General features: G+C 35.0%; 1 protein-coding gene across 3 annotated transcripts in view; it reads right to left on the bottom strand.

Moving 5' to 3' along the window:
* The window catches only part of Swt1 (Swt1 RNA endoribonuclease), a 368135-nt gene that overhangs the window by 308076 nt on the left and 34149 nt on the right, over positions 1-25910 (bottom strand). The gene's annotated exons all lie outside the window — the stretch shown is intronic.

Raw genomic sequence — 25910 nt, 5'->3', positions numbered from 1 at the left:
TCTCCTGTCCAGTGGGTTTCTGAGATTCCTATAATATCCCGCTTTATCCTTATCAGATTTTCTTGTAGAATTTGGAGTTTTCCCTGCTTTGTATAAAGAGATCTGATATTTACGGTAGCTATATACTTATCACATTTCTCTGACCACAAAGAAGATTTCTCACCGAGTATGAGATGTATTCCTGGTAGTCAAGAAATAATCCATGGAAGTTTTCGACATTTTAGTGGCTGGCTTGCCATTCCTCTGTCATACCCTTTGGTCCACGGCTCCTTATTCTTTATTCGGAGAAACCCGTTGGGGCTTCCCTCAAGGGATGCGCTTGGTAGGAGTCTGGTTTAACCATTAAACATGAATATCACAAAAATAAGTTTAAAGACAAATCAAGGTGACAGCATTGGATGCATCTGACACTGAAGACATTCTTTATAATGACAGTAATAATATTTTTTTTTCAGTCAAATTTTATTATTTATACATAATATTTATAATACACTGCATGAACACGATTGTGCATAACAAATATTTACATGTGCATAATATTTTTTAAATAATAACAATAACTGTTTACAATATATTATTATAATATTTAATATTATATTAAATAATATTATATATAATAATATATATAAATAAATATTATGATATAAAATAATAATAATAAAAAGTTCCTATATCAAATATCAAGTTTCTGATGAACGTTCCATAATAAATAATACTTTTTTTTTTTTTTCAATTTCCATATTTTTAAGCTGCCAAATTGATTCGCTCCACAAGTTTATAGAAAATTTAAAAATATGAACAACTTTATTAATTATTATTTATTTTTATGTATTTTACATCTAATATAACACATACATTTTAAATAATTCACTATATGATATGTTTGTTATACAGGTAGTCCTCGACTTACGATGGGGTTATGTTCCAACGTTGCCGTCGTAAGTCGAGGACTTTTGTTAATTCTTGATTTGTGTTATAATATTTTCATAAATTAGGTTTCTATTTAACTTAAAATGGTTAAAATGTTTATACTTACATAAACATTTATGAATAATATATTAGCACATATACATATAAATACATAAATACAAAATTAAGAAAAAAAAATTTAAGAAAAAAATACATAAACACACCTCAAAAATCACCATTTTTGATATCTGTTTATTTCAGATTTTTCTTGAAAATTTTGGCAGTTTCAAAATTGGAACTATAGCTTCTCCCATTATTCGTATGTTACGTAAGTTAAATCGGCTTTCAAATCGATGAAACCAACCTTTACTAGCATTAAATGTATGTTCGACGTATTTATCTTCTTGCTGTTTCTTTAAATTATCAGATAGGCTGCGTGCTTTTGTTTGACTCGTAAACAAACTGAGAGGAATACAACATCAAGACTTGCCATTATGTCTGTCTCGGAAAGTAAGTCTTGATGGCATCAAGACATAATGGCAAGTCTTGATGTTGTATCCTTATTTACAAATGTACCAGTTGAGGAAGTCATAAATTGAGAAGAATATTCTTGTTGATTTGATCATCTATCCATATCATTAAAAGCTTCTCCATTTTATGAACTGGCCCTTCCCTTTTTTCCGTTAAAATTGTACATTTCATATTAACTGCCCCTTTAGCTGCCTCACTATTCTTCTCTATTCTCATTCACATGCCTCATTATTCTTGATTTATCTTTTATAATTGTTGAAACAGTTGAATGCGATAGTTTTTCTTCTCATGCTATTTCACCGACTTTCTTTCCTTTGTCATATGCTTTAATCATCTTTGTTTTAACATCTAAACTTAAAGCTTTCCTCGCCTTCTTTTTTATGTTGGAATTTTCATCAGTAGTATTACTTCTCTTACTGGACATGATAGAGTTATGATGAGATACAAAAATTGCAACAAGAGAAACGAACACTTCAACTGCTGATTAGTAACCAACCTACCAAAGGCTGTGATAAGTTAGAAGTGGGTGAATCATAACAGCAGCTATTGCGTATTGGTGATAGGCTTTGCTTGTCGACTAATAGCAAAGCTGCAATGCGTATACAAAAATAATGTGATATATGCCGGTGGCAAAGTAAATTAGAGAATTTTAAATAATAATTTCGGCTGTCATAAGTGTGAATCGTTGTAAGTCGAGGACTACCTGTATTTCAAGCTAAACTTTTTTAAAAATGTTTATTACTATCATCAATTTTTCCCTGCTTTTAATTTCATGGAATTGATCAGTTTGGCTTCTGAGAGGTAGGCACAGTTGCAATCAACTATTATAATATTAATTGTGTCACACTATCATCACCAGGCCACTACAGGCCAGTGATGTGGAATACACAACTTCTCCTAGTCGACAACCCTACCTCCTTAAGGTATGGCCCACTTCTACCAAAAGGCTCTAGCAATACCAGAGTGCATTCTCACTGTAAAACAGATATCTTCCTAGTTGAGGGACGTACCAATGTTGAATGACCTATTTGGTAGCAGATAACCTTCATCCCCTGGTGAAACACCACCAAGTTGCTTATGTTTGGTTCCAAAGTAAGGGTTCTAGTATCTGTTCCCCCTGATCTTCCAAAATTCATGTGTGAGTGACACCACTCAAAAGGAATGCAAGATAAACACAGATGCAGAACCTGCCTCATCATCGAGGGCACACACACACAGGCTGGCCTGCTAGCTAGTACATGGGCCAAAACATGATAGCAACAAATTTATAAGGCTTCCTGATCAGTTAGCAAATAATCTGGATGCCATCTTTGATGCCCAGGTTATGCCTGGAGGAAGGCTGTATAATGGTATACAAGGGACACTGTAAAGGCCATGACATGGCATAGAATATGGATGCTCTCAAGAAGAGTCTATCTCTTTCCATACTATGTTCTCCTACTCATTTTGTCTTCAACCTTTGAAATATGAACACAAACTAAGGTAAATCTAAATAAATTTAGTGTCACTGTACACGCCTCCCTAAAAAAATTCCCATAAATTTCTTCCACATTATCACCAACATCTGTGGTATAAACACTAACCTAACAATGTGCACTATCACCTGCAGAAATCCAAATCTGATTACCTGTTTCTGAATGAACCTCAAATCACTACTAAAACAACCCCAGCTCATCTTAACTATCCAACCTATACCATACATGATTTCTTCCACCACAAGTGTGGTACTTATGCTTTTGTGCAATCCAATTGCATTACTAGAAGATGCCTAAACTCGAATCTCCCATTTTTGATCTTCTGTGACTTAAAATTTCCTTGCCTTATTATGTATCATTCATCTGATGTCTCTACTACTTCCCAATTTCTGAAAATGATTCTCACCTCTTTGACTTCTTATCCTTAAAGTTTAATTTCCTGCAATCCAATATCCTGAAGCAAGATTCAGGCCAATAAGACAAAACATATAGTTGGTTGCTGCTATTGGCCAGTGGATTCCAGAGATGATCAGGAAGACATGCATCAGCAAATTAGTACAATGAGTGCAGGTCAAATAATTATTATTGGGGGTGGAAACACAGATTGGAAGGAAGAAAGATCACATTGCATGAAGGAAATGGAATGTACACACTTACTGAGAAATAATTACATGAAGGAACATGTGATGGAGGGGACTCAGGATACAAGGGTATCGAATCTGATTATAGGATCAGAAGAGCTATCCATAACCAAGGTGGTCACGTTGCCTCTGACTGGGTGTGGTCTTGATTTCGGATGTTGTAAAGCACGAGGAATATTCTGTCAAGAAAAAAGTATATGTGAAACTACAAGGCATGTGATTACGACATGCTTAGGAAGAAACTTGAAGCTGTGCCATGGCATAAAAATCTGCAAGGGAAGGATGGGAAATAATTAAGGGGCTTATGGTGGAAGCAATATCAGATTGTGTACCCAAGGTCAGAAGGATTAATCAGGTGTGAGTTAGATGGATGATTAGTGTCATTAAGTATGAGGTGCAAAACAAGAAATTATTATTGAAGGGAATATAAGGGGGGAAACTTGACTAGCAAGCTCACTAACAGTAAAAATTCAGGCAAGAAAGGTCACCAGAATGCTAAGGAGGGCAAAATCAGATTATGAGAAGGAACTAACCGAGCAAGCTAAAGGCAATCCCAAAGAGTTCTTTCACTACATGGCAAGTAAGAAGAAGAATGACTATATAAGGAAAACCTTAAGGAGTGCTGATGGCAATGAGGCGACCAAAGCAGACAAAATAGCTGAGTGACCACTTTGCAAGAGTATATCATCTGAATGAGGTTACTGCTGTGACATATGTGACAGGGACTGGTGTGGGAAGAGAGGTGGAAGAATTGGAGGCTCTTCGAACTTTGAAGAACTCAATGTAAATACAGCTGTGGGATTAAATGGGATATCAATTTGCATTTTACAAGAAGATGCATGGGAACTAGCAATGCCTCTGATAATGCTCTTTAACTCTTAGCTCTAGCAGAGTTTCAAGGAAGTGGAAAGAGGGCAAAATAATTCCTTTGCATAAAGGAAGCTTTAAGGTGGTAGCAGCAAATTATAGACCAATCAGTATCAAAGGAGTGGTGATAAAGGTACTGGAAAAACTGTTCAAAAAGAGAATCCAGGAATAGATGGATAAGAATATGATACTCTATGAGGAGTAACATGGCTTTGTGAAGGATCAGTCATGCCTTACTTGATCAGTTTAATCGGGTATCAGCTGTGGATAAAGGATACGGCTATATATGATTCTGCTGGATTTTACAAAAGGCATTTGACAGAATACCACACAGAACTCCATTATGAAAATTAGAACAAATGGGGATGGATATGACACTGGTTATATGGATACGATGGTGGCTAATGGATAGATATACCAAAAAAGATGACTAGTGGTGTGCTGAATGGTGTGCTGTTTCATTTGTACATAAATGACATAAGAAATATCTAATGGAAAATATTCAGTTGTTTGCTGATGACAAATAATTGAACAGGGTAATAGTTTATCAAGGTAATGAGAAGAGTTTGCAGGATGATTTAAACAGACTGTCAGTATGAGCAAAAGATATTGGATATCAGTTTAATGTGAAGAAATGTCAAGTTATGCATTTTGCGATAAATATATTACAAACTATGTATCAAATTAATGAAAACCGTACTCTAGAAAATAGATGAAACTAGGGATTTGGGCAGAAGATGGTTGAGAGGTAAAAAAAAGAGGGAGATATAATAGAAACATTTAAATTACTTAAAGGGTTTTACAGCAGGGGTCTTCAATGCATGGCCTGAGGGACACAGGTGGACCATGGAGCTCTTTGCTGTGGCCTGCTGGCCATTTTGAAAAAATAACTACTTAACATTAAAACGCGATTAAATAAAAAATAATTTCGATGAAGACAGCAGGCCACTAAGCTACACTGCGGTATTTAGAATTGTAAGTGCTTTCCAGATTCACAAAGAATGCTGTGCATTTGATGCTTGACATAAAATCCTATAAAAAGAAATATTAAATAGACATACTTCTTCAGCCATCTACCAGCTCCAAGCAATACTTAAGTACTAGTACTGACGTCACAGGTGGATGGCTGAAGCAGTAGTTTGTTTGAGTGCGCTGTCTAGTGCCTTCCAGATACATCTAGAAGGTTCTCGATACTTCATTATTTTTATCTAAATACAAGAGCATCTCATCCACAGTCAGTCAGTCATGAACAGTGTGATATTTGTGTATAAAAGCATGCTGGTTCGTCGTGTCAGCCATAGCCTATTGTGGTTTTATATTGCCAGACTTTTTTCATTAGTGTGAGACATATTCAGTTGATAATAACCGTTACATGGCCATTTTGGATAATTTCTTGGGTTCATCTTCCATCTATGGTGTCTGCGAGTAAAAAGCGTAAATCAAGTGATTCTTGTCAGGTTTTTAATGAAAAGTGGACCAATTTGAACTTTTTTGTGCTGATTGACGATAAGCCAGTCTGTTTAATTTGTTGTGAGTCAGTGTCAGTATCAAAAGAATACAATATAAAACGATACTATGAGACAAAGCATGCATCCAATTTCGATCACCTTCAAGGGCGGTGGACAAAGTGAACCATCTCCAAATTGATTTAAAATGCCAGCAGAGTATGTTTAAAAGGCAGAGGGAAGCGTCAAAGTAAGTATGTAATAACTGGAAAAATTGCTAAAAAATCAAAAGCCTTCTTGGACGGCAAGTTTGTGAAAGAGTGCCTCATCGCTTCTGGGGATATTCCGTTCCCAAATAATAAGGAAGTGTTTAAAAAACCAAGTTTGTCTGGGGTAACTGTAGCACAACGTGTCAAAGAACTTGCCAATGACATTGAAGGAACTTTAAAAAAAAACAGTCGTCCGAATTTACGTCATATTCATTTGCTTCAGATGAAAGCACAGATGTGAAGGATACAGCACAACTGTCTATCTTTGTCCGTGGCATTGATCAACAACTCAATGTGACAGAAGAACTGCTAGCGCCCATACTTATGAAGGGAACAACGAAAGCCACTGATATTCTTGAAGCTGCCAAGAAAACGTTCCAGCGTTTCGACCTGAGCTTAACCAACCTCGAGCATGTAGTAACTGATGGTGCCCCTGCTATGGTGGGAAAGAACGAAGGGTTTGTTGTGCTGCTATGGAAAGAACTGGAACTAGAAGGAAAAGATTTCGTCCATTACCACTGTTTAATCCACCAGGAGAATTTGTGTGCGAAAACTATTGGATTTGAGAATGTCATGAAAGTTATTGTGACTATCGTCAACATTATTAGGGCAAGAGGATTGAATCATCATCAATTCCAAGAGTTTTTGACCCAAGAGTGCGAAGCAGATCACGCCGATGTGGTTATTTATAGTGATATGCATTGGTTGAGCAGAGGAAAGGTTCTTAAAAGAGTCTTTGACTTAAGGAGCGAAATACAGCAGTTCATGCAAACCAAGGGGAATCTGATTAAGGAATTTAACGATCCGAAGTGGATGACAGACTTTGCCTTTGTGACCAACATCTTGTTGCATATGAATGACCTAAATATGCAGCTACAATCCAAAGATCAACTAGTGCACACTGTGTTTGATCACATCAAAGCTTTTTTTGGCCAAGCTCAAACTTTGGGAGGCACAACTCACAAAAAAGACTTAACTCATTTTCAGCTTCTTGCTGAGTCCAACTGTTTGTCTCTTGATGAATACGCTACAAAATTATCTGTGTTATGAAGTGAGTTCGAAGAGAGATTTATTGATTTTCGTAACCAACAGTCTTCTTCAGATTTATTTTCAATGCCATTCAGTGTCAATGCTGCCAAAATGCCAGACTCAGTACAAATGGAGCTGCTTAAACTCCAAAACAACTCTTTTTTTGAGAGAAAAATTATTCAATATGCCCTTGCTTACATTTCTGAAGACGCATTCCCTAATCTTCACTGGCATGCTTTGAAGATGTGTGCTTTGTTAGAAAGCACATACCTATGTGAACAGTTCTCCAGAATGAAGCATGTGAAGTCCAAGACAAGAACTCAGATTATGGACCAACAACTCGAGAATACTCAGTGCATAGCAACTTCCAACATTGATACCAACATCGACAAGCTGGCCAAGGAAAAACATTGCCAAGTTGCCTATTGACACTGTAAGAAATGAATGTTTTCTTCATTAAATTACAGCAATCTCTCGATTTGTGTGCCTAATGCGTTCTTTAAAACGGGCACATTAATCGAAAACGCACTAATCGAATATAATAACCTATGGGAAAATGTATAATTCGTTCCTCAAATTTCTAATGTAGTTTGGCGGGCATTCTGTTTCTTTTTTACATACAATTGATGGTATGACCCTATAGCCTTTTTTGCAAATTTTACTGGTTCTCTCTTCACCAGGGTCAGTTTCTAAGCATTGCTGCTTAAAAACTTCGATTGTACGAAAACTATTTTGAAATTGTTTCTGTGAAACTTCTTTGGGATTGTCAGTAATTAAATTTTCTTCATATTCTTCAGGATCTTATTGCTGTGTATCTAAATTTAGCAAGTCGGAATCACTCAACTTCTCAGAATGAGATTTAATCAACTCAGATTCATTTGAAAAGCCTCTAAAATCATTTGCACAATGTGGAGGAATGGGCTTCCAAACGGCTCGCAGATTGCTAGCAGTAATTTCATTCGACTTTATAACCAGGCTGAGATTTCTCTGATTTGGCCAAAAAAGTCTTGGAAGGCATTCGCTTCCAAAAAAAGGCCGGTTTCATCGACATTAAATATTTGTTGATCACAATAGTCTCCTTCTTACACAATTTTCTTCAAAATCTCTGGATATCTCTTTATCTGCATTTGTAGCTTCTCCTGTGATTAGAACATTATGTAGGCTATTTCTCTTTTTAAAACACTCAAATAACCCAGCACAAACGTGGAATTCTTCTCCTTTTTCATCATTGATAGCCCAGTCTTTCCAGGTTACAAAGAGACAATGCTTTTGATTTAATAAGGCCAGTGTTTAGCGGGATCCGTTTTTAGTTACAATCTTCGATCCATGTAAAAAGAAGTCTCTCTAATTCAATCATTATAATACTTTGATTTCGAGTGCATGCATGATGAACTTGAAGCAGCCTTAACTTTCTCTTTGTATTCAGCAGTTGATTCACCCATTTTTGTGTTCTTGTCCTATCCCTGATCTGGACTCGCCTTGTTCATTTTTCTTTATTATTTCAACTTTTTCTTCCAATGAAATTACTTTTCGAATAATTTTCACACTTCTATTTTTTGCTCACTAGTTCTTTTATTCATGATTAAAGGTTAGGAAAATAATTTAAAATAAAAAATTAAGGAAAACAATTGCACGTATGATCAGCAAAATGTTATGTAAAACAGACGACATAAATTTTGGCAGTAAATTTGGAACATAGTGTACATGGAAATAGTGTAGTATGCTATTAAAAAATAACTTTGTAAAATGTTTCAAATCGGTAACTAAATTATTTCATCCTGGTGAGTGATTTTTTAAATAGTTAGCCATAAAAAATGTATAGATCGAAAATTTTTAAAATCTGTCACATTTATTTTTAAGATGTATATAGTTGCACTATTCGAATTTGGGTAGCGAAAAAAAATGACGCACTAATCAGGGATGCATTAATCAAGGGATTGCTGTATCTTTTTTCAAGTATTGATTGTATTTACTTATCATGAACCCAACTCCTACCTACGCTCTTAAAGCTGAGTTTGTTTATTTTTATAGGATTTTATGTAAAGTATCAAATGCACAGTGTTCCTTGTGAATCTGGAAAGCATCTTACAATTCTAAATACAGCAGTACAGCTTAGTGGCCCGCAGGCTTCATTGAAATTTTTAATGCGGCCTGCACTGTCTGAAAGGTTGAAGATCCCTGTTTTATAGGATTAATGCAGATGAAATTGTTTCAGCACTTGGCTACAGGGAGCAGAACAAGAGGTAATCTCTGGAAGTTGAGAAAGAGTGTGGTTAGCAGGGGTGTGAGGACTAGTCACTTGGAGAGTAGTGAATGAATGGAATGACTGCCAGAGTCAGTTGTGAGTGCTTGGTCTGTTAATGGGTTCAAGGAGAGGTGTGTGAAAGAGAGCATGTGGATAATGTGGGTTTCCCATGACGAATCTTGAGACTTCATGGAGGCACTCATACAACAACAATAATAATAACTCCAAGTGCTCCCTAAGCCAGAAGAGAAACTGAGGTATTTGCTATAAGCAGTGATCTAAAGCAAGTTCATCTTCAACAAGAATACCTGAACAAGCCTCTCCATTTACCAAACACTCTGGATCTTTTCTTTTTTAACCAGTTCTCCTTTAAGGTACACTGTTGAGTTGGCTTGTCCTTTTAATAATTCAGGTCATAATCTCATACTATCTCTACTAGAATATCCTCCCCTTGGCCATTCTCAACCTTGGGTACTTTGGCAGTACAAGAACATGCATGAAGATCTCCAAGACTTTTATTCCTCTTTTTCATGGTCAAATTTCCATCCTCCAGATACTTGTGATCTTGTTACAGAAATTATGTGTGTTGAAATGAGAACCTTCATTCCCCACTCAGTTCTGAATTTCCAGCCTATATCCAAGCCCCAAAACTGTGCAATAGCAGACCAAGGGGGAAAAAAGCAAATTATCATAAGTGACTTGAGACAAAAACTTTAGCTTCATTCACAATAATGCCTTCAGCACTTGCAAAACCACCATTGTTCAAAAGAGAGTAATTTTGTTGAATTGACGATCCCATTCTCAGAGACTCCCTCTCTCTTCAATTGCTGTCTCACAGATGGCCAGTTTCTGCATCTTGTCTCTTCTGTAGATTTTTTCAATGGTACTGTTCAGCAGAACTGGCACCCATTATGCAGTTTCCATTTCAGCTAAACTTGCAGCAACATGACAAAAGGCAACAGTTGCCCAACATCATTTACAGCTGAACTACTTACTCACCAAACCTACTCCCATTCACCTTTCATTCCATCTACCTTGGTTCTGTAGGAACAGCTCTTCAAGATGAAAAAATATCAACACAAAATTTGATTTGCAGTCTCTTTTGTGTGTGTGTGTGTGTGTGTGTGTGTGTGTGTGTGTGTGTGTGTGTGTGTGTGTGTGTGTGTGTGTGTGTGTGTGTGTGTGTGTTGGGGGGAATATTTATAATTTTGTGTGATATTTATAATTGCCTTCATGTAAAAGCAAATTTTGAATGCTAACTATGCTAACTTGAGGATCTCCACTTAGGAGCTGTATTAAAATTTGATGTTATTATTACAATTTTGGTTTGAACAGACTATTTTAAAATTAGACAAAACAAAATAATGTCTACGGTGCAACTGTTATAACAATAAATACATCATTATACAAGAATGCTATTATACAACTCACCATTTTATGACAGTCAAAGACCATTACTTTGTTTTTTCCTTGGAATCTTTTTTCACTTAAAAAACTAAAAATTTCATAAGAGTTCTATATATTTCCTATTTCTATTCCTAGTCAGTGTTAAATGCATCCACTGGTTAAAAATGTTATGTATGTTAGGAGTGAGTTTTTTTGTTTGTTTTTTGTTATACCAGTGAACAGACTGTCATGACTTGTAGAAGCAAGCAAAACTGCCTTATACATGGAAATATATAAGCATCATCACATCAGTCTTAAAGCATCAAACAAATGAACTATCATACAGATTACAATAACTGAAAATTTGTCAACTGCCTAAGGTGAAGCATAATTTAAACAACATCAATAATTGAAAAAGAGATAGCACATAGTCTGCAATAAAAGAAATAACAAATAAGTTATGAAACTAGTCTGATGACAAAAAATGTCAACTTCATAACCATATGGTACCTATAGTGAACCAAACATTAGCGTTTTATTTACAATAAAAAAAGTTGCAATATTTGTGACTGAGGTTTTATGTTTTAAGCATCTTCTTTTCATGCAAATTTATATACTTTACTTTTTATAACGATATTATATGACTACTTTAATACAGAGAAACTCAGTAAGTTTAGCAACAATAACAAAGAACAAAATTATAAATTCTTTTTAGTTAATTCTTTTTAGATTTTTGATAATATAACATCATCATAATCAATTTCCTCATATGTCGTAGTAGCCTGAACACTCCTTAAGGGAGTGTTCAGTTTCTTAACATTAATAAGTTCACATTATTATTATTAATCTCCTATCAACAATTTTCCTCCAAATTAGTCTATTACTTGTCAGCCCTCCAATATTGTCATATCTAACATTTTGTTCTTCTAAGTCACGTCTGACTGAATCAGTCCACCTAGACCTTGGTATTCCTCAGTGTCTCTTTCCTGCTATCATGGCATCAAACACCAGTTTGCTAACCATTCTTTTCCCAATCTGTTTAAGTGGCCATACCACCTTAGTTTAGGTCTGCTCACACATTCTTGAATGATAACAATGAAAAGTTCTTTTCTAATAGCTTCATTTTAAATATGATTCTGTCATTGATGCAATCTGTTCACTCCCTATAACTTTTTCTCAGAACTGTCATATCTGTAGTCTCCCATCTCTGATCAAGTGCTTTATTTCTAACCCAACTCTCTGATCCATAATGCAAAACTGATACCAACACTATCCTGTATAGTTTGGTGTTTTGACTATTTCTCTTATTTCATATAAATTTACTCAACTGGCTTCCTGCCATTCCAGTTTTGTTTATTCTGTTATCTATTTCCAAATTTAGTCTGCCATCTTCACTAAAATCTGTGCTTAAACAGATGAAATATTTCACCATTTTATATATCCTCCATTGAGAATGCAGCAGCTCGGGTTTTCTAGTTCCTGCCTATTTTCATAGTTTTGGTCTTTTTATTGCTTATTTTCATGCCAAATTTGTTACTGCTATTATGCATTCAGAAAATCCTGGAAACTTGCACTTGATGTACATCATCTGCATAAAGCAAACAGCTAAGTTTGATATCTCAGGTTAAATGCCACTTTCTTTCATAATGTGATCCATATAGATGATGAATAAGAGTGGAGATAACGTGCATTCTTGGAACCTCTACATGGTCTGAAACCAGCTTGTTCTTCTCCAAGTTTCTCTTCCAAAATTTTTCTCAGCCTCTTTTCGAGTTGTGCTTACATAAATCTTACCTGGAGCACATAGTGGAGAAATTCCTCTGTAATTTTCACATTCAGCTTTATTCCTTTTTTTATATTATTAACACCAGATCTCCATGGAGTCAAAAGGCTCATTGCAGGATGCAGACACTGTTACACACAAAGCCCATCAAACCGTACTTTAAACCCATTCAATGTATTTGCATTCACAAAAATGGCAGGCAATGCATTCCACTCATCAACCACTCTCCAATATGTAAAGAACCTGCTCCTTATGTTCCTGCTCACACTCTCCTTATACAGCTTCCAGGTATGTCCCCTTGTTCTAACTCCTTCTCCCGTTCTATGAAAAATTTCTTCCACATTAACCTGGTAACAATCCTTTACTAACAGAAATGTCTCAATTATATCCCCTCTGTTCCTCCTATTCACAAGGCTGTGCAAATAGCATTTCCTCAATCTATCCTCATATGTCACATCCTAATTACAAGTTAAAACCTCAGTCAATCTTCTCTGGACCCTTTCCAATATATATATCCTCATCACTATGAAAACCAGGGGATCAAATCTCTGCATGATGATCCATACAAGGCCTGACAAGGCTGTATAAAATGGAACCAGAACCTCTTTATCTCTACAACTTAAGGTCTTCCACGTCATTGCCATAATCTGATGTGATGTCATCACAACTTATGCAATGCAACCTCTGAACTTCAGATTCATGTCCACCACCACTCCAAGTTCTCTTATCTCCTCAACTTCCTCCAAAATTCCGTGCCAAGTGTATATATATATATATATATTTATATATACTTTACATCCCATTATTGCCTACATACTGTTGCCCACTCATACAAACTATTCAAGTCCTCCTGTAAAGCCACAAAATCTGCTTGATTCCTCATCACTCACCCTAGTTTTGCAACATCTGCAAACAATTGTATACCAGTTAAACCCATACCAAATCATTAATATACAAATTAAATAACAATGATCTCAAAACTAGTATCTTTCCTCTTTCAAAATAGTGCCCCCATACACTTGTTGATACTTATCTGATAGCCAGTCACCTATCCTACTCACTAGTCTATCATCCAATCCCATCTGCTTCAGTCTAGTTACCAACTTGTAATGTGGCAATCTATCAAAAAGCCTCCTTTGCAAAATCAAAGTACACCACAGTATATGCATCTATCTTGTCCAAATACATTCATCACTTTGCTATAGTACATAAGCAAGCTGGTAAAACATGTCCTCACTTGAACAAACCCATGCTGAAAAGCAGAGATAATTCCACTGTTATCAACCCACTAACTTCTCTAATACCTTAACTACATAAAGATAGGTCTATAATTTGTTGCCTTAGCCTTATCATCACTTTTGCAAAGTGGAACAATTTTACCTTTCTTCCACTGCTTTTGGACTTGTGCTGCTGCAAGACTCTTGTTAAACAGGTAGGCCAAGTAGTTCCAACAGGTAGTTCCAACTCCTTGGAACATTCCCTTCAGACAAGTGATGATATGCCATCAAGTCCTATTGCCTTATTGACATCTAGCTTACTTAACTCCTCATATACCTCTTGCTCACTCACAATTAAGTCTTCTCTGATTTCATTATCTAAACTTGAGCTTTTGATTTCACACCAGGGATGAAATACCCTGATGAACTACTCACCGAACACCTCAACTATGCCTACTGCAGCAGTTACAATCTCCCACTTTCATCCATTAACATAATCTTCATAATCATTCTTCTTTCTACTTGCCACATATAGAAAAAACTCAAGGGTTTTTCTTGGCCTGATTTGTTAATTTCTGCTTGTATTGCATTTTTGTGGTCCTTACCAACTGAGTCACTCTTCTGGCTAGCTTTTTATATTCTTTGTGCAACTGATTATTACCATTATTCAACTTGTGCTAGCTCCAAAGTTCCTCCTTCTTCTTCTATTTCATGCTTAATCTCCTCATTCATCTATTTTACACCTACCTCACTCAGCCTTTTGACCTTTGGAATACATTCACATATTAATGATGTTATGTATTTCTTCATTCAGTCAGTTCCCAAGCAGCACTTTTTCTTACTACTGAACTCCTCATTCCATGCTACAGCTCCAAGATATCTTCTAAGCTTGTCATAATTACCAGCCTAGTACTTCTGTATATGTCCTTTCCTCACAGAAGTCTTCATATGGCTAGCCACAAACTAGGTGATCACTTCGTGATCACTCTCACCAAATGGAGGGAAATGCAAAATCCCACTCGCAATTACATCCTCTGATGAAATGATGAGGTCTAAAACTCTCAAGAACTCGAGAAATTAATTTTCCTTATTCCCAAATGCTATCAAATCTATACCACCTATCTAATCGCTGAGAGTTGGAAGCTCCATAACATAAAAATTAGGTTATGACTCCAATCAATAAGAAACAACAAAGATACACCAAGCTGGCATTGACATAGCCTCCACTTCCCCCACGAGCTCCGAAGATGGCACACTGTCGAAACGGCTCACTTCCATTACTCCCACCCCCTGATATTATCCCATCATATCCTTCCTCTTCTCCAAAAATTTCTATTCTCACCCTCTCCCAAAGTGTTCTCTGCCCACCTTTAATAATATAAAAAAACCCAGGTTTTTCAAAAGGTTCACATACCCCCTTGCCCCACCAATAATTCTCCCACATTTCTCTACTCCCCGATTTCCCAACTCCCTTCCTTTCAATCATACTTTCCTTCCTTTAACACGTTCATTGCCAAGCTGAAAATTGGAATTTCGTGTGGTGGCCAAATTTTTTTTATTTAGTTTTTATTGTACTCAAAATAAGTTAATATATTATTTATATGCTTTTATTATTATGTACATAGGATTTATGTACTCTAAATATCTATTACGCGATATCACGTGATATGTAATTCGGTCAAATAAGTTATATATATTTTACAAATAAAAAACATTTAAATATAATAATTATAACTTTAATTATCAGTCTTTTATAATCACATAGAATTTTTAAAAATAACGTAAAATAGAAAAAAATAATTATCAAAAATCAACATTTATAGGGAACTTACTAAAAAAAAAACAAAAACAATACTCAAAATAAATAAAAACCAAACTTCAAGCATGCTAAATCAACGAATAACTAAACAAAATCATCGCGCTGTCGCCTTGTCCGAACGCCGCCACTGTGCGCACTGGCTAACATAAACAATAGACAATGGCTGGCGGCCATCCCCACTCCACGAAAGTCAATCCCTTCCCTAGTGGCCAATATAAATATTACACGCCGTTTCGCTGTGGCTGCTATTCCGCTTAGAAACTTGATAGTGACGTCCACGCGATAACGTGTGATCGGCCGTTTGGTGAGAACTCGCATCACGCGATATCATGTGATTGGCAATGAACGTGTTAACAACAGATGAATGTATATCACCACACAGCGGTATGCTGCCGAATAAGAAGACAATCACAACATCCTACAAAGGTTTGTCTGAATTATTCCTCCTATATATTCTTCATATATCTGTCTACATAAAACATCAGTAATGCTCTAAAATTTGAATAAAAAGCCAATGACATTATAAAAGGGGCACTCCTAAACAAAAATAGGCTAAATAGTCATAAAAATAATATTTTCTTAGAAGAGTAACATGGGAATTTTCCAGAAATAATAACTATACCACCAGAATTAAAATCACCCATAATAACCACTACCCTTCTTCACTAAGCTAAGCTGCTTATACATTTCTTCATCACAACTCTTCACATTCCCTGTCCTATAGCAGCATCCAACTAAATACCTCTTTCTGTCAACCTCCATCTCACACCACACTGCCTCAAAACCATTGTAACTGTTTTTCCTCTTTCTTGCTACCTCATGTGGACATAATTCCCCTGCTGTTCATCAGCAGCACTCCTCCCTTCTTGATTTTGGAGTGAATAAATTCAATCAGTGAAACTATTTATAAATAAGTACAGCAGTTCACTTTCAGGTCTATAACCAGTCCTACCAAGCCACTTGTTGCGATTTCCCCACACCTGCCCTTGCCCAATCACTTTTATCACCAATTACCAAATATATATAAAGAATAGTCTCAACTATTCCATTTCTATGCTGATCATCCCCATACATACATACATACATTCACTACTACTTCCAACGTCAACTCTCCCTATGCCATGTCACCCTATCCACCCAGGCTCCCACCATTCTCTCTCCTCATCTCTCACACATATACTGTTTCCACTGCCAAGCACTTCATTCTCTTTTGTATCACTCTCTCCTGATCTTTCACTTCACCTCTTACTTCTGATTTCTTGCTTGCATCACACACTGCATTTCCATCTAACACCAGTTTCGCCAGTTCACTCACTCCAAAGTCATTCAAATGTAATCTGTCACATCTGTATAATTCTATTCTTCCCTTAAATACATACCATACATCCATAAACTGCACTCCCTTCTCTTCATACAGCTCTGCCAACATACCATTCATGATTCTTGATGTCCATCTCAACTCATCAGTAATACCTCAGCAACACACTGACAACCTTTTCCACTGTACTGTTATCTTTCACTCCCCCTCAATAACCTCCTGATATCTGCCCTTACATTCTCCTTATGTTCAATTAAATCATTTGTTCCCACAACCACTAATTCTCTTGCTTGTTTCCTTCTCATATCCAAAGCATGAATTACCTTGCTCATTCTCCCTCCTGGATAGCAGACCTGATGGACTCGCTCATTAACCAATCCTCTAATAACAAAATCTCCATACACTGCCATTCTCAAATCATTTGTCACCTCTTTTTCTCCTGTTTTATTCCTTTCATCCTATTATTTTGCACTCTTTCATTTGTTTCCACTAACCGTATAATATCACTCCGCACATTCCTCATTTATTTTTCCTTTTGAATAACTCTTTCTTCAAATCTTGCACTTCCTCACAAGGGAAGTGCAAGATTGAATTCACTGTCACTCCCGTAATTTTGCAACCACTCATTCTGCCCCACTTTACTTCCATTTCCTCATTCATACTTCCTTTCACTCTCGTATCGCTTAATTTGCTTCTTCATTCTTGTGTTCTTTCACTCCCTCAATTTTGTTAGCTTTCATTCCATTTCTTTTATTTATGCTAGCTTTCATCCCTTCAATCGGTTTCACATTCATTAACCCCCCAACCGGCCGGTGTGGATGAAATATTCAACACTCCCTAGCTTTTTTCATGGATCAAAATTTCGTCGGCATTCTACCTTTTATCATGCCATTACCTTCCTCCGCCGTTAATCTCGTTACGGCTATTCTATAGCATTAGTGGATTAACTGTTGCTGAGTGACCTTTGTGTCCCCCCCCCTGTCTTTACATCTATTGTGTTGCTTAGAATTTCATTTACTGTCCTAAGTTATTTGACCTTTCTTGCCTCTAAAATGATTTATTGTGTCTCTTCCCAAAAATTGAAACCAATTTCACATATGCGAAAAAAAAAAATCAATCCTGAAATGCCCACTGATCAGCTTTTGCAATGAATCTATTTAGTGATAGTGAATTTGGTGTATTTTATTCTACAAATCAGTGCACCGGAAGAGATGCACTGATTGTTCTTTCACTTTGCGTATAATAATTGAATAATTTTTTTTTCGAATTTTAAAATTTTCAAATGTTTGCTTTGAAAATATTATGTCAAATATTTATATTTTTAAATAATATTTATTGAAATAAATATGTCCTTTTTCTTTCGTTTCTAGCGAAATAGCATTATATGGATCATCACATTTCAGATTTAGAAACGATTTTTTGTTATTCATAAAGACAAAATAAAAAAAAATGTTAAAATGCTAAATTACCTTACTCGGTTTCCGATTGTGTCTTTTTGGTATCAAAAATTTATATCCAATGATATTTTAGCAGTGATTCTTCCCCTTCGTCATTTATTTATTTATTTGTATTATGCATATTACGATAATATCTAGTGCATAACCTCGTAGATATGTTGAAATTATAATGTGAAAAATATCATATACGGAATGATTCAACGTTTTTGCTCATTTTGAAGATTTTCTAATGCTTCCCCCCCTCCTTATTCTCTCCTGGAACTGAATTGCATAACTACTCTAAATTTCTATACAGGTTTGAAAGCTTTTCTAGACAGCATTCAAAATCAATTACTTAATTTTACCATTTTGACAAAAGATATACGGCAATCAGATTGTATCGTGAAGCTTCTAAATCTGTTCTATTTATTTGCAATCTAAAACCAGCTGTTCTACTGCCCGCTGAAATTATGTGAAATTTTAGAAATAATAAGCTATATTTTCACCATGCAAAATTGTTTATATGCATACCACACAAAAGAAAGTTCAGTAGTATTATTTGTGTTTGTTTTTCTTTTAAAAAAATCTAAATATTACTTCTTCTGCTGCTGGAAGCTATTTCTGAAATAATCTACGTCTTATAAATACTTGGTAATTCTACAAATCAGTGCACCGGAAGAGTTGCACTGATTGTTCTTTCACTTTACGTATAATAATTGAATAATTTTTTTTCGAATTTCAGAATTTTCAAATGTTTGCTTTGAAAATATTATGTCAAATATTTATATTTTTAAACAATATTTATTGAAATAAATATGACCTTTTTCTTTCGTTTCTAGCGAAATATCATTATATGTATCATCACATATCAGTTTTAGAAACGATTTTTTGTTATTCATAAAGACAAAATAAAAAAAAAATGTTAAATGCTACATTGCATTACTCGGTTTCCGATTGTGTGTCTTTTTGGTATCAAAAATTTATATCCAATGATATTTTAGCAGTGATTCTTCGCCTTCGTCAGTTATTTATTTATTTGTATTATGCATATTACGATAATATCTAGTGCACATCCTCGTAGATATGTTGAAAATATAATGGGGAAAATATCATATACGGAATGATTCAAAATTCTTTTTCATTTTGAAGATTTTCTAATGCTTTCCCCCCCTCCTTATCCTCTCCTAGAACTCACAGGTTTGAAAGCTTTTCTAGAGAGCATTCAAAATCAATTACTTCATTTTACCATTATGACAAAAGATATACGGCAATCAGATTGTATTGTGAAACTTCTAATTCTGTTCTATTTATTTGCAATCTAAAACCAGCTGTTCTACTGCGCGCTGAAATTACGTGAAATTTTAGAAATAATATGCTATATTTTCACCATGCAAAATTGTTTATATGCATACCACACAAAAGAAAGTTCAGTAGTATTATTTTTGTTTGTTTTTCTTTAAAAAAATCTAAATATTACTTCTTATGCTGCTGGAAGCTATTTCTGAAATAATCTAGTCTTGTAAATACTTGGTTATATCCTCTTAGCTGGAGGAAAAGCTGAAGGCTTATTACTCTCAGTGGTATTGAGAAGAAAGGGGAGAACACTAAAGTGCCCCAGGCTGTAGTGCAGAATATGTCAAGAATGTCTTGTTTCCTTTTCGATTGTTGATTACCTATATTCTAACAGAAATACTGCTATTTCGTTTACATGCTTATACATTATTTATGCCAAAATAATTGCTTAATTTATAATGATCAGTTTCACTTTTATTATCAAAAATTAGAAATTAAATCATACAATTATCTTGAAAAAGAGGATTTGAATTATTTTCAAAGAAAAGGTGCATATGCGTTTCATAATCTTCTTTTTTTTTGGGGGGGGGGGATATAGACCTAAGCAATCTGCGGATATTTCAGATAATTTATTTCATAAATCGTTCGCAAGACAGCTGTTACAAACGTAAATCACTTGGGGAACATACCCATTCATTTTAGTGTAAAATAGTAGCAAAGGTTCAGTTACTTTAGATATCTAATCTAGAAGAAAATGTTATGTCTGCTGAGATTAGAATCATATGTGAATAATTTTTCTGACATGATTTCTCTATTCGTTATAATGTAACCAATTTCCATATTTTTTTCCCTCCTGCAGACTTCATGTTATATGCAGTGATTTCTTCTTTGAACTATAAGAAAAAAAATCAGATAACAGGAGAAAAATATGTAGTCTTTTCTTTTCCACTGGCTGAATTTACAATGTTCTTTCTTTGTGTTTTGAAGAGAAACTGCAAATGACTTTTTTCTTACTATTTTTGCCATTATAACATCTCATATAATTATAAGAGTGACATTTTACCGTTTTTCTCCCACACGAGAAACAGAAATAAGGTGGTAATAATATTGTTGATTCTGCCAAACTTCATTGTAGCATAAATTTTTATTACAAAACTGTAATATATATATATATATATATCTCCGAAACAAGAAATTTGGAACCCATATCACATCAATGTTGAGTGTTGGCAAGGTGAAAATGTTCCGGTTATTATTTATATATTTCATTTATTAACTAGGGGGGCTATGCCCAACCCCCCCGTGTTCCGGTATGGTAGACCAGTTCTCCTTCAATTGTGATAACTCGAAAGGGGGTTCAGCCCCTGAATTCTGATGACTCGAATTTTGAAGACTCGACACTCAGGGTAGCCCCTGAGTTTCAAAACGTTTCGATAAACATGACATAAAAAAGCTTATCATTTTATATATATATAGGGTAGATTTTATTTCATTATTTTTTATTGTTTTGATGAAATACTTTACCTGGAATACTCTTTCCAGTTTCTCTGTGTTATAAAGAGAACTTAAAAATTAGCCTTCAAGATGAAAAAGAAACAGTGCATTCGGGTATCCCTCTATCAATATTTGTAGTCCTGAAAAGGACTGTTTTGATGGCTTTGAAAACAAACATTTTTTATTTCATACTGTTCAGAATTTAAAATTCTTGAACAGCGTGGAACACCTTGAAGCAAGGATAAACATACAAAGCAGTTTTACACTCAGGGCACCAGATTTTTGTTTCCTTTCTGATATTTTTTTTATTACATACATAATATTTGCGTGGAGGTTTTTTTTTTTTATTAACCGTTGGTGGTAGATTTTCGGGATAATAGTTGGAGTTAGCAGCGTTCAACCTCAGATGTCTGATAGGATTTCCTGTTTTTCTGCTTGCTGAAGAAGGTGCATGTGCATGCAGCAATGCTTTTGCAATTTCTATTCTGTATTCTAGATATGTTATGGTAGACAAACATTTTTTCTTGTACAGGAGGAAACTGTTCCAAATAACAAAATCCAAACACTTCAAAATTCAAATAACATGTCCGAACACTTTTTTGTAATATTTTTTATGCTGTTTCCTCATTACAGAGTAGAATGATAGCTGCTGATCGCACCTGTCGACTCAACCCATAGTGTCGTTGTATGCACACACAGCAATGGGTTTTTCTTTCTTCAAACCATGCTTCTCCACGGATTCCGCTGATGGATTGTACAGGGAAGATAGCAGAAAAACATCTTTTTTGTCTTTCCAACGTAGTGCAAAGACTTTCCCTCGCTGATAAGTTCGGATTTCCCCCTTCGATAGCTTTCCTGAAGCCAGATCTGGAGGCATATCTCGCCTTTTTGCATTTACAGTACCATAACTATCTGTAAGATGCTGTAAAAGCAAATCAGCGAGTTCAGGACACATATATAGTAATTATCCATTATAATGCAGTAACCTTTCCCCAGTAAAGAGTCTAGTAACTGCATTACTGCACGCATCGACAAGGGGAGATCCGAATATTTATCGTGCTCGATTACAGTTTGCTTTCCCGTATAAGGTTTGAAATCCCAAAGATATCCACTTTCCGATTCACAAAGCATAAAAAATTTTACTCCATACTTCGCTTTCTTTTTGGGAATATACTGCTTACATTTCAGTCCACCTTCATTTTTGACGGATTTTCATCAGAAAATCATAAATATTGTTGAGGACTGGGCAAGGATGTGTTGCCTGATCGTATTCTTCATTATTCTGAAAATGCAAATACTTCATGATGAGATTGAATTGTTTTTCAGTCATAACATCACGAAACATTAGCGTGTTCACAATCCAGTCTGTAGACCAATACATTTAGAGAGCTGGCTTTCGAAATGTATTTCGAAACTTCGGTTTTTTCACTTTCTTTATTCTGATATTGCATTTGAAGGATGACAGTGATTTTAAATATTAATTTCACCTGTATCCGAATATCACATAATTTCCTGATTTATAATAATCAGGAAATATGTATATTGTCTGATTTATAATTTGCTAATTTATAATAATCACCACATAGTTTCAGTATCGAAAAATTAAAGTTATGTGGAACAATTACTAGAGAAAAATAACGAATTAAATAAAAACTGTACCTATGTTTCATAACAGTTTTCTGATGTGTGATAGTAATGCAACGGGGGGGGGTTAAACTATCAGAGGCGAAATAAAGTTCAATTCTATTGTAAAAATATGGAAATGAAATTTCACATTTGATATACATATTTTGAATGATAAAAATAAGCAAATGTATCGCTTACTTTAAAAATTGGAGAATAAAATATCTGAATTATGCAGAAAATATAAATTTAAATCATAACTGTTAATTTCATTTTGTAATGACCAATTATACAAGGAAACCAAGAAAGTGAAAGTACAGATTACTATACAACATGAAGAAAAAATTTAGTAATATGATTAAAGAATTTCATGTTATTCTCTATAAAGCAAAGTTGCACAAGCGTGTCCTAAAGGAAATCTGTTAAGTATTATTCGATTTCGATGGTTTTGTACAAAAATAAAATTAATATAACCTGGAACGTCGGCAGCCGGTTTTCTTTTCTTTTTTTAAAAGAATATTCCAAATAATTATCGTGAATTAATTTCTTCGAGAACAAAGAAAAATCTTTTGTCTAGTAGCGATTAGAAAAAAATTAGCGCAAAAAAATAAAAAATTAAATTGGTTAAGTGAAGAAATTATGCAAGACCTTTATTTTGTCCAGAAATTAAAATTGTATTGTACAATAAAAAGAGAAAACAAAAATATAAATAATTTCTCTATTTTTATGCTATCATATATAACTAAAATACAGTTCACCAGCATGGAACAAGAAAGTCCGTTTCTTGTTATAGGCAACTGAGAGGCAGCTACGAACGGGAGATAATCCGATTAACCTTTCTCTTCAGTGTGAGGGTTTATCACACCTTCTAATGGACATGATAGTCAAATTGCACTTCTTATCCAGGTTCTTTAAACAGGTGGGCTGAATCTTATCCAGATTTAGTCGGACGTCTATAGACGTCCTAGCCGGTAGGAAGGTTAACTCACAATCTAACAAAATATCACATCTTCTACAAATCCATATCTTCTCTTGTCTCCTGTTCAGTCTCTCCACGAACACATCTTTCACATTTCACATGCACACATGTTGCACTCATGACATCGAACCATTTTCAAATAGTCTACATCATTAATAGCATTTGATTTTCAAGCAACTTGACACAATGACCTCATGCATACTGCCATTGTGTTTTGTTCAGGGAAAGATTCAGAAGTTCAATAAAACAAAGTCAGTAACAAATCCACAAGGCAAATAATCATGCAGATACAGTAAGATATCAAAAATAAGCAAGATTATACTAAATGCAAGCAATATCACCAATTATTACACAAAACAGGAATCATCTTTTCCGAAGCCCTTTACCAACAATAAGCATGTGGCAGCCCCAGGTACAGTTCCTGGTATAATTCCCTATATGGGAACTATAAGAGCTGTACTCCAATAATCTAGAATTCAACCTTCTTGCCAGGCCCTCTGAATTATGCAATGCAGCCACCACAAACCTTTTATACCTTTATATTTAAGCATTTATGGTTGAATATCATCTAATCCAGCTGCCTTTCTACATTTGCTCTCACAAGTATTGATATGTACTCTCATTTGCATTTCTCTTGAAAATTTCTAATACTGTTCTATCACTGCTTGTTTCATTTAACAGTCTTTTAAATTAATTACTCCAGACATCTAAGATGTCCTTGTCTTCAGTTTTCATGTTGCCTTTATCATTTTTGATTCCTTTTACAGCAATCTTTTCTCAATATTCTCCAGAACATTTTACCAACTTCTTGATATTTATCTTCTATATTCTTATCAAAGTCTTCCAATGACTTTTGTTTATCTACTGTTACACATAGCTTATCTCTCTTACAGTTTTCTTTGTATTCTTTAGGGCATCTGCTGACTTATGTTATTGCTTTCTTATGTTCCAGGAACTGTTTCTTTAATACCATGTGTCCACCAGTGTTTTTATTTCTCTATCCTTGTAGACAGCTTCACCACGTACTTCCCCATATGAATGAATGAATGAATGCTTTCTTCAGAATTTGCCACTGAAATTCCATGGTTTGGTTCTTGTTTTCAAATTGTTTCATTGCTTCTTCAATAATGTTCATAAAATTGAGTCTACAGCTTATCTGTAAAAGCTGTTCAACTTTAATTTTTTTAAAACTTTTTTACATACTTTCATTTCACTGTGTATTCATTTTTATCCTTAGCACTAAATGATGGTCAGTTCCAATTTCAAATCCTCTGTACACTCTTGTATCCTGAACAAGTGTGAAGATATCACAGCCAATTAGACTTTTCTTATTTCATATGTCTTCTCACATTTTTATGTTGAAATATGGTGTTAATAATGCCTGGTCTGTGTCCTGGGCAGAAATTCAGCAGATACTTACTATCATTATTAGCCTTCCCCTTTTCTCCAAATTTTCCCAAACATTCCTATATGCCCGTTGGATTAATTTCCTACTCTGCTGCCAGGATCTTCAAAAGGATCACTTTTTCTATGTTCTTTATGTCAGCTGCCTGCTCCAAGGACTCAAAAAATTCTTGCACTTCCTCCTTAGGAGAACCATCTGTGGGACCATCAGGCACAAATAAGTTTCATTGTCCATTTTTTTTTTTTTTTTTGAAGTCTGTCCACATTACTCTACCGGAAACTGCTTTCCAATCAAGAAGTTCATCTTCATGTTTGGTGTCAGATGCTATCACTACTCCTTCCTTTCTCTGATTGTTGTTGCCTCTTAATATTTAGTAAGATCTCATCTGTTTTTGTCTTCTTTGTCTCAGTAATGCCAAATATGTCCATATGGTACTTTTCTGGTTCCTTTGCAAGCTCAATTTCCTTTCTATTAATACTCCTTATACTGATGGTTCCTATCTTCAGTTCTTCTGACACTGGGTATTGTTGTTGTTCTTCTTCTTTTAGATGTTAAGCGGGAATTTGTTCCAGTACATGACTTTTCACTGGTTGCCCTAGTTCCCTGACAAAAGCAGCGAAAGCCTTGTTAAATGGCATGTCATCCCAGCCAGCATGAAATCTCATCATCATATGTATTTTCAGTTTAAACCAACAGAGAGTACAATTTTGTCAACTATGTCCCAAATTGCCAGCTCTGTCCTCATT

Source organism: Typopeltis vanoorti, chromosome 8, assembly GCF_054136105.1.
Source record: "Typopeltis vanoorti isolate ZY-2024b chromosome 8, IOZ_Tvanoo_1.0, whole genome shotgun sequence".
Classification (NCBI taxonomy): Eukaryota; Metazoa; Arthropoda; class Arachnida; order Uropygi; family Thelyphonidae; genus Typopeltis; species Typopeltis vanoorti.
The sequence above is the reverse complement of the archived record's forward strand: the minus strand, read 5'-3'. Positions and strand labels throughout refer to the sequence as shown.